The 8,500-nt window shown below is 33.2% G+C and overlaps 1 long non-coding RNA gene across 1 annotated transcript; it reads left to right on the forward strand.

The window, feature by feature from the left end:
• Positions 1-1,553: 1,553 nt before the first annotated feature.
• On the forward strand, positions 1,554-7,744 carry LOC128128448 (uncharacterized). The gene is made up of 3 exons (XR_008226383.1): positions 1,554-3,699; positions 3,787-3,882; positions 7,527-7,744. It is a non-coding gene; the product is annotated as an uncharacterized LOC128128448 (long non-coding RNA).
• The last annotated feature ends 756 nt before the right edge of the window (positions 7,745-8,500 follow it).

Consider the following 8,500-nt stretch of genomic DNA (forward strand, 5'->3'; position numbering starts at 1 on the left):
TTCTGTCTTGTTTTCGTATTTCATAATTTTCCGGTATAATCTCGATTGCTGCTACAATTTTAATACAACCGATACAATAATACAAGACAAATAATAATCAATATCAGCATCCGTCCAAATCAAGATTGCAAATCAACACAAATATTAATCTTACGTTTGTAAACAATATTTATCAAAAATAAAGAGGATATCAGTTTGGTATGTGTCATAATATTAAAGATAATGACAATGAAACTAAGGATTGGGTTTTCGCCTTTTCAGCGGTTGGCATACTTCGGCACTAAGCTTTCAATAGCATTAAATTCTGTTAGGACAACTTTACGTTTAGCCTTTGTCAATGTCATAGACATACACGATAAAATTTATCATAATCCACATGCTTTTTAATATAATTTTGCTAAAATATTAATAGGTATTTGATTGTTCATTAAATATTTTTATCAAATAGTTGATCAATCACATGTTGGTGTCTTTGAAACAAAACAAGTAAGTTACAAATTATTATTATTATAAGATTAATAAGCAAAAGTTCAGTGGTTATAATGTGAATATAAGTAAAAATGGGATATTTGCTAATCTAGACTAGTCTTTAAAAATATAACATTTATTCACAAAAAAAAAATATTATATTATTGATAGTTTTATAGAAATATGAAAACATACATTTTGAAAATGTTAATTACAATTTACACGACCCGAATAGATGTCTTAGGGACAGGGACATAGCTTATATGGGGCCAGAAGGGCTGTGCACCCCTCCACCCCCCTCCCCCCTTAAAAAAATTAGTCTATAACTATTAAATTTTTTACATATTAGGCCTAAAACTAAAAAGATTGATTTTGTCCCCCCCCCCCCCTCCCCCCAACCCAAATAAAAACGTCAAGCTCCGTCACTGCAAGCAGGCATAATACCTGGAAAACTAGGCTAGAACCAAATATATAAATCAGTGAGGTTCTCGGTTTCCAACTTTCATGAAAATCGATTTTCAATTATACGAGCTCTGGATTTGTTGAGGTTACCTAACATGTAGTCCTATCTCTTAACTACATATTACCGTTTGAATCACCTTAATTGGTTAAGAACCGAATTCTCGGTACTCGAACTACAACTAGAACACTACCCTCCTATTCCATTCTTAACATTCTTATTTTTCAATTTATGGTTTTTTTTATTCCTGTTCGATTTGGATTTCAAGACCAACCTCAGGCCTTAAATATATGACTCATTTGATTATATATATATATATATATATATATATATATATATATATATATATATATATATATATATATATATATATATATATGTTAACATATGATCCATTAGCATGGTCCAAACGTCCTGCCAGCCTTGTCTAGCGCCCACGTCTGACACTCGCCTAGTGCCCACTTCGGGCACTCTAGCCACCCCAGGAGGCCTTACTTAGCTCCTTGCTAACTAGGCCCGAGTTGGGTCGGCCCAAGGCCTGACCTAACTCTCTCCAAACGTAATTATCCCCCATAAATAGAACATAATCCCCCCCATAGAGGGATGGCTTCCTTTAGACCTTTCCCAAAGATCTAAACTCTAATCCGCCACTATGGCTAAACACAATCCCACATACTAAAGTGGTTCTCTCCAGCCAGGAGAAACGTGTTCATCCTCAGCCAGGAGAAACTTGATCATCGGAGTTTGCTCCCTGGGTCAACTCTAATGATATGTTGTGATTCTTGCTAGGTATCAAGTCGAGAATAAGCAGACAACATCACTCCCGGATCTCCGATCTGGATTCAAAACTCCAAGACCCGAATACCTGGTGAGATGTCACAACATTTGGCTCCATCTGTGGGACTAAGAACGAATAGTTGTCATCTCTTGGTCTCAACCTCAGTTTCACCTCCGACTCGTTCCGATCTATTGTTCTTCACCTCAGATTTGCCCAGATCCGTTCGATTCACCCATTATTTGTTCAGATCCATTTGGCTCTCACCAAGATCTATTCAGATCTGCCTCCCAAACGTTCATATATCTAGATCTGCTTCATTTCTTCCCTCATATCTCTAGTTCTGCTTCATTTCTTGCTCATTTGAACATTTTCCGAGCTTGCAAAGATCTTCTCATATCTATTTTCGTTTAATATTTGATGGTTTGTTCAACAAGATAGAAAAAAATAAGTTTATACAAGCTTTTACCCATTCTTTGTTCAAATTTTGGTGTTTTATCCAAATAATCTGGGAAGAACAGAAGTTCTCACACCATTTTCAGTTTATATGATCAACAAAATCCATTTTTAGCTCATCAAAATGTTTTTCAAGCACAAGAAAAGTTTCTTAAATTAGTTTCTGTCATAACCAGCCTTTTTGGCTTGGGAATTTCACCCTCAAGTAAGCAAGGACTATTGTGAGACTTATGCTAACACACCTAAGTGTTCAATATGAGTTCCTAAGGAGCCATATAGTGTTGGAATGCAAATCTCACCAAGTGTAGTGAATCTCTCCCAAATCTCTCTAAGTATGCAAAATCTCTCCAAGAATAGTGAATCTCTCCTAAATCTCTCCAAGTACGGTGAATCTCTCCCAAATCTCTCTAAGTATGCCAAATCTCTCCAAGAATAGTGAATCTCTCCCAAATCTCTCCAAGCATGTGAAATCTCTCCCAAATCTCTCTGAGTATGCGAAATCTCTCTAAGTATAGTGAATCTCTCCCAAATCTCTCCAAGTATGTGAAATCTCTCCCAAATCTCTCCAAGCATGTGAAATCTCTCCCAAATCTCTCCAAGTATGTGAAATCTCTCCCAAATCTCTCCACGTACCTTAAATTTCCATAAGTACCTTCTTCAGTCGAAAACAGCTCAAAACCGGAAGAGGAACCCTCTTGGTCTGAAACCCTCTTGGTCCGGAACCCTCTTAGTCTGGAACCCTCTTGGTCCGGAATGCCTTCTTAGGAGCCAAGAGGAAGCTTACCTTCGGAACATCCTTGCTTCGGAACCTCCTTCACTCTGGAACAAGCTTCTCATCCGGACATATCAGATTTGCTTTGGAATTGCTAGTCGCTTCACAACCTCGGTCTGGATCAGTTGTCCTCGCATCCGAAGGGAGTACTCCGGAAATAGAAGAGCTTCGGAACTTGGCTGTGACTCCGGAACTCTCATGCTCGCCACTTCGAACCCTCACAGAACTAACCCTCCCCTCCGGAATTTGATGTAGAGCTTTGGAAATTACACTATGACTCCAGATTTCACCTTATGACTCCGGATTTTCATTATTTTCGGACTTTTTCATCATTTTAAGGTATTTTGAGGTCGGGACTCCCACCAAACTCGTATTTTTCTTAACTAAGACCCCTAAAACCCTCATTTTATGTCAAAATGAATTATTTTAAGTTATATTTACATAAAAATAAAAGGGTTAGAAGTTAGGAAAACCTTATCCTAAACCAAGAAAAGGACAAGGAAGTTGACTTGGTGATTTGATAAAACTCATATTCCCCATGCAAATCACAGTTTCCCATGCTTTACCCACCAAATATCCAGGCATGGACCACCAGATCCCCATGCATCAAAGATTCCTTTCCTTTTCTTATACTCCAAAGCAACGACAGTGAAGGGGTTAGACTTCACATATTCTCTCACTTTTCTCATTTCCTCTCAAAACTCATCTCCAAGCAAGAACAAGAACTTGCTGAAAACAAAATTCTCAATTTCTCCCTGGAGTTGTAAGGTAAAATCCTCCAACCATCTAATATTTTATAATATTTCAAGATGAATCCATATTATTTTATTCATAATATGTGATGATCACCCTTAGGAAAGCATCCCTCCCAGGGAAGTTCCTCATCTCAGCAAGAGTTTAAGCTTGAGATCTTTACTCCATAACTCCAAACAACTCCTCAACCAACCCAAGGTGAGCTTCATACCCCACCTTTTTCAATGTTTTAATGTTTTTGGGGGAGAGTACAAGTCGAATTTTGCCTAAACTCTTAAATGATTGCATATATACGTATGTTTGTATGTGTGTGTGAAATATTATTAAATTATTATTTAGTAATATACTCATGAACGAAGGATTTCTAAATTTCATAAAGAACAGAGGATACTTTGTGCAAAAGAGCCTCCCAACTATTGAGTGTGTCCAACTTAACCCCTTTATCTATGCTTTCATGTCTAAAGATAAAACATTATAAAAGGGATCTTACTAAGTGGACACCATTTCTAGTGATTTTTCGAAAATAGAAACTTTGTGACTATTTTGCCAACTATCGGGGAGTAATTTATAAATATTCAACATAAAAGTTTGCGTCAAGAAAATATACAAGTAGAGCCCTTATGACAGAAAATATTGGCATGCCATAAGCTGCTGTCATAAAACCTCCAAGAACACACGTAATGTTCTATATGTCATAAAACAGAAAATGCGTGTGACAGTTAAAATTTATACAAATTATAACTTGACACTTTTTATCTTGACTAAAATGACTCATTTTCCAATAGACGAAAAGGAACGAACACGAGCACCCGGTTAACGAGCACAATCAACGATATGGAACGAGAACGATATTTCTATTCAAAGAATACGAATTTCATTATTTATCTAACAAATAATGGATCTCTAACGATTTCTCAAAAGGTTGTTAATATTCTAGTCAGACAAATCTCAAAAGTACCTAAATATAAAAATAGACAAAATTACTTAAATGGTCCTCATGGTTGACAAAATTGACCAATTATGGTCCTTATGACGAATTCTTTACACAGATGGTCCCTGTGGTTTAAAATCTTGCAAAGACAGTCCTTTTGACTAACGACGTTAACTTTTTCAGTTAAGTCCTATATGAAATGACATATTTGTCATTCATGCATAAGGACGCTTTATGTAATATGTTTCTACCACAGGGACCATTTATGTAATTTTCTCTATTGTTTATTATTTTTTTATTTATTTTAATTATATATTTAAGGATTTAGATTTGTTTAAATTTATTGTTTAATATATATATATATATATATATATATATATATATATATATATATATATATATATATATATATATATATATATATATATATATATATATATATATATATATATATACATGCTAACATTTTTTAACGTTTTGCTCAAATTATTTTTTCTAATCTTTTTAACATTTTCTTCAAGTAAATTTATTAATGTTTTTTATTTTGACGTTTTATTCGAATATTATTTATTTATTTATTTATCTTTTTGACGTTATGTTCGAATACATTTTTCAACATATAGTATGTTTATATCTGTTAAAAGATTTCACGGCTATTATAATTATAATTCGTAACTTAATTCACTTTCAATTATGTTTTCATTTTTTTTATCAGGTTATATAATTATTATTTTTTAATTCAAATATTTAACTATATAAGGTTGAATAATTATTATTTTTGTAAACTAATTTATTAACATTTTTTATAAAAAAGTGTAAAATGTTTGTTAAACGTGAATATGATTAATATAGATTAGGTAGACATAGGCTACGCTGAGACCGCTTCACAACGTTGCCAAGAACGACCAGGTCATTTTCACATTGGATTTAAATGTAATTATTTCGAGTTATTTTTTTTTGTTTTTAGAAGTGTTGTAAAAAATCACAACTAGGTCCCGATTAATCTCAGATTAATCCCTAAGCGCTACCTGACCGATTAGAGGCCCTTGCGTTGTGATTTTTTACAACACTGCTAAAAACAAAAAATAACAAATAAAAAAAAAAACTCGAAATAATTACATTTAAATCCAATGTGAAATGACATGGTCGTTCTCGGCAACGTTGTGAGGCGGTCTCAGCTCAGCCTATGTCTATCTAATCTATATTAATCATATTCACGTTTAACAAACATTTTACACTTTTTTATAAAAAATGTTAATAAATTAGTTTACAAAAATAATAATTATACAACCTTATATAGTTGAAAAATGTATTCGAACATAACGTCAAAAAAATAAATAAATAGATAAATAATATTAGAATAAAACGTCAAAATAAAAAACATTAATAATTTTACTTGAAGAAAATGTCAAAAAGATTAGAAAAAATAATTTGAGCAAAACGTTAAAAAATGTTAGCATGTATATATATATATATATATATATATATATATTAAACAATAAATTTAAACAAATATAAATCTTTAAATATATAATTAAAATAAATAAAAAAATAACAAATAATAAAGAAAATTACATAAATGGTCCCTATGGTAGAAACATATTACATAAAGCGTCCTTATGCATGAAGGGCAAATATGTCATTTCACATAGAACTTAACTGAAAAAGTTAACGCCGTTAGTCAAAAGGACCGTCTTTGCAAGATTTTGAAACCACAGGGACCCTCTGTGTAAAGAATTCGTCATAAGGACCATAATTGGTCGATTTTGTCAACCATGAGGACCATTTATGTAATTTTGTCATAAAAATATTAGTGTACGTCTAAGTCCTGTAAGGAGTTATAGCCAGAGGCTCCTGGAGGGAGAGCGGGAATTTGTGTATAGATCTATACGGGGTTGACACCCCGCACCTTCGATGTTCGCTACAACTAGACAGGCCAGTCTAGGGTGACAAATGTCTTTTCCAAACCGAGGGCACCTAAGAAACGCCAAAACAGGCACTCCGTCATGATTAGTCTGGTTATAACGACTCATTAGAATATGTTATATTAACTAGAAATTTATGTAAGGAAAACCTCATAAATAAATTTTGGTACGTTGTGTTGACTGTCCTACACGTGATAGGTGATGGTCCGCATTTGTTGTGTTGATTGTCCTTCTTCATCATGTAGAATGTCCACAATTGCCATGATTCTTTCTCCTAACGAGCATAGAGTCGAAATACTGCTATTTTACAAACTAAAAAGTGTAAGACTCTATGGAAAACGATTTTCTACAATTTCGATAACGATAAACTAGAACTTATGGATATTTTATAGTAGAAAATATAGGATTTTCTAGAGAAAACGATTTTCTACGATTTCGATAACGATAAACCAGAACTTACAATTATTTTATAGCAGAAAATATATGATTTTCCGGAGAAAACGATTTTCTACGATTTCGATAATGATAAACCAAAACTTATGATTATTTTATAGTAGAAAATATAGGGTTTTCTGGGGAAAACGATTTTTCTACGATTTCAATAACGATAAACTAGAATGCACACACTCAATTTTACTCGATAAGAGAAACAGGATTTTCAACCATATTTCATTTTTGAAAATAAGAGATTTTTCTTGAGACGGTTGATTGTTACTATTCAAAAGAACTATTCTCGGACACAGCTCGCTTTTACAAATCACACTACTTTTCAAAATCACTCCTTATAAGGATGAACAAAAGTAATGACATACACACATATATCCATGAATTTCAAGGCAAGACTTCAAACGATTTCAAAGAAAATATCGGATTTTCTGAAAGTACAACGAAAACGATTTTAAACAAGTTTAAACGATTTCATACAAAAATTCTTATGAACTCACCAGCTTTTAGTTGACGCTTTTCAAAACGACTTGTACTCTCAGGGATCTAGTAAGCAGGATACAAGGGACACTGATGCAAGATCATTTAAATGTAGTTGAAGTTTTCTACTTATGTATCTTTTGTGTAATCCGAAGAACAAATACATGCAATATGTAAACAATGTAAGTTTGTCATCTCAATGTATGATGTTTGGATTACTCTGTTTCATTTATATTCAATTGTTATGATACTGCACAATAAAGTCACCCGCCTCTGGACATTTCCGCCGTCTGGTCCGGGGGTGTGACAGTTTTTGTTTGTATTTTGTTAACTTATTTAGAATGTTGAAAAAAATAGTTTATTCTTTCAACAAAACATTTTCAGATCAGTTTTCGTTTGTGTTTTGGTGAGTTATTCATAAAGTTGAGGAGAAAAGTATTTTCTATCTCTCTTGTTAGTTCATTTTCGTGATTTCGTCAGAAAAATAGGGAATAAAGAAAATTTTATGAATTTCTTTACCTTTACCAATTCATATTCTCAGAAAACTCTTTTTAGTTGAATTTTTCATGAATATTTGATGTTTTATGCAACATATGCTCATAAATATTGCTATGGTGTTTGTACATTCTAAAAACCATCTAAAAGATCCCATAAATCTGTTGTTGTTCATTTTATTTTCAACAAAATACATCAGAAGGTTCAGTTTTAGGATCTGAATCTGGATCAGGTGTTTCCGATTTGATGGAAGATGTGGGTGACTAATTTTTAAATGGACTGTGGAAAGGTGAGGATGGAGGTGCTTTGGGAAAAGATGAGAAGGTTATTTTAGGTTCATTTCACAAGGGAGTGCCATGTGGATTTGCTTGCTCTGGAGCTGGAAAAGATATTGTTGTGAAAATAACCTTTAACTTTTTCTACTGAAGTGCTTCTTTTCTGAGTTTCCTTTCTGTCTTCTCTATCTCTGGATCAAACTATAGTGGAGTACATATACATGTAGATCCTGACATAAAACGATTAGTGTTTGTTGTGTCCCTGG

Source organism: Lactuca sativa, chromosome 9 (assembly GCF_002870075.4).
Source record: "Lactuca sativa cultivar Salinas chromosome 9, Lsat_Salinas_v11, whole genome shotgun sequence".
NCBI classification, from domain to species: Eukaryota; Viridiplantae; Streptophyta; class Magnoliopsida; order Asterales; family Asteraceae; genus Lactuca; species Lactuca sativa.